General features: G+C 38.9%; 1 pseudogene; it reads left to right on the forward strand.

Annotated features, from left to right (window-relative positions):
* The first annotated feature begins 1516 nt into the window (after positions 1-1516).
* LOC131825783 (large ribosomal subunit protein uL1-like) lies at positions 1517-2178 on the forward strand (annotated as a pseudogene).
* Positions 2179-2625: the final 447 nt, after the last annotated feature.

Raw genomic sequence — 2625 nt, forward strand, 5'->3', positions numbered from 1 at the left:
GATTTTAATTTTATGGTGACATTCTCTTTTATTTTACCTCATTTATTTAACATGTTAACCATGTTATTTCTAAATTATATCTCTGTCAACCCTGATATTGCATTACTTACAGACCTATTTCTATTGTCAGAGTTTTGTCATTTTGTCCTGTTTCCTGGAATAGCTGGTAATTTTGGACCAAATGTTGACATTATGCACGAGTGATTATTAGACTATATATGATGTTAAAGTTCTCCAGAGAGTATTTTCTTTTCTTCGCCTAACAGGCAGGAAATTTTGATCCAATTAAAACTGAAATAACTGGAGCCCAGTCTTAAGATTTTGTGAGAGCCAGAGTGCCTGGGTGAGGTCATCCACTTAAGCATCTGACTCTTGATCTCAGCTCAGGTCTTGATCTCAGGATCATGAGTTCAAACCCCTCATTGGGCTGCATGGTAGGTGTGGAGCTTATTTAATAAAAATAAAAAAAGACTTTGTGAGGGCTGATCTATTACTGATGTATCCCTATCACAAGCCATGATACTTCAGAGGTCTATTTTTAAAACCTGGGGAATTTATTGAGATCTCTTCTCCTTGGCAGGTTCTAAATTAAAATTTTTTTCTCTCCTTAGCACCACGAGGCTGCCAAAAGCTCTGATTAGCTCTTTAAGTGCCTAGCAACTACATTTTTCTGGGTTTCTTAGGCTTTCACTCCACGCATGCTCAGCTTAGGAATTAGCCTTATGTCTGATTTTATGTTAGAATAGATAATTCAATGCAAACTTATATTTGGTTCACCTTTCCCTTCATTTGAGGGGAAATGGTATAGAGAATTCTGAATCACTTCTCTGAAATTCCTGTTTCTTCAGGATCTTGGCCTCATAAGTAATGGCTACATTTCAGCTACATGGCTGAAGTTAAGTTTGTGGTTCCCCATCCTAGTGATATTGCTGCAAACTCTAGGTCTCTGCTTTCTCTTCAGTTTCTATGCCCCACAAGAGAAATTAACAAATGTCCCAAAAGCAAAGGCACAGTAAATGTAGTCTTCACCTCGTGCTTCTCCCTCATCTTCTTGAGATCCTGACCCTTCAAGTTTTAGACACCTTATTATTGTCTGATACCTTCAAACAGCTATTATTTTGCACTTTACTGAGATTTCATAGCTTTCTCAATGGAGAACTTAGTCTCATACTACAGAATTTGGTTTTATCTTACTATTGCTCAACCTCTAACAAAGTTGAAATCAACCTTTAAGTAGAGTGATACTATATCTCAGTTTATTATCTGGGATGCTTCTGATTTATGGCTCTTATTCTGAAATAACAATCACCAGTGCCCTCTTTCACTCTCAAAAGTGTCCAGTACATGCAATAAAGGATATGATGATTATCTTACCTCTAAAGGTTATTTTAGTTTTCTTCTGGCCTCCATTAAAATAGTCATTAGTTATTTATAAAAGAATGACAAATGACAAAAAAAGTAAAAAATAAGAAGAGAGAGAATTTGCTCTTTTGCAGTTACTGTGGCATGAGGCACCATGAGCAGCAAAGTCTCCTGTGATACCCTCTGCAAGGCAGTGCAGAAAGTCCCACAAAGGAACCAGTGGAAGCATCAGAAGTTTTTGGACACAATGGAGCAGCAGATCAACTTGAGGAGCTATGACCCTCAGTAGGACAAATGTTTCTTGGGCACCACTTTAAGTCCACTCCCTGCCCCCCAAGTTCTCTGTGTGTGTTGTGGGAGACCAGTAGCACTATGATGAGGCCACAGCTATGGATATCTCCCACATGGACACTGAAACTCAAGAAACTTAACAAGAGTAAGTTCACAAGAATAAGAAATTCATCAAGAAGTTGGTCAAGAAGTATGATGCTTTTTTGGCTTTGGAATATCTAATCAAGCAGATCCCATCAATCCTGGGCTGAGGCCTGAATAAGCCTGGCAAGTTCCCTTCTTTATAGAACCACAATGAAAACATGGTGGCCAAAGTCAATGAAGTGAAGACCCATAATCAAATTCCAAATGAAGAAGGTGTTGTATCTGGCAGTGGACATTGGCCACATGTAGATGATAAAGGATGGGCTTTTGTACAATATCTGCCTAGCTGTCAATTTCCTGGTGTCATTGCTCAAGAATTGGCAGAATGTCTGGGCTTTATACTTTAAGAGCACCATGGGCAAGCTCCAGTGCTTACACTAAGACACAGCTTAATAAACCTTACTGCCACCATTAACACCCCCACACCCACACACAGATTTCTTATATATTATTTGTGCACGTATTAGAATTAGTATTTCTTCTATTTAGTTGAATATCTGACACATCATTCTGGAATCAGAAAAAGAAGTTCAGGGGTGCCTGGGTGGCTGAGTGGGTTAAGCCTTTGCCTTCAGCTCAGGTCATGATCTCAGGGTCCTGGGATCAAGCCCCACATCAGGCTCTCTGCTCGGCAGGGAGCCTGCTTCCCTCCTCTCTCTCTCGGCCTGCCTCTCTGCCTACTTGTGATCTCTCTCTCTGTCAAATAAATAAATAAAATCTTTTAAAAAAAAAGTTCATAAAATTAAAAGACCAACAAGATTTCCACATGTTTAAGTGGATAATCAATTCTAATGTCTAAAAAGTTGTAATATCATCAGTGAAAATATA

The sequence above is a fragment of the Mustela lutreola genome, chromosome 2, assembly GCF_030435805.1.
Source record: "Mustela lutreola isolate mMusLut2 chromosome 2, mMusLut2.pri, whole genome shotgun sequence".
Lineage (NCBI taxonomy): Eukaryota > Metazoa > Chordata > Mammalia > Carnivora > Mustelidae > Mustela > Mustela lutreola.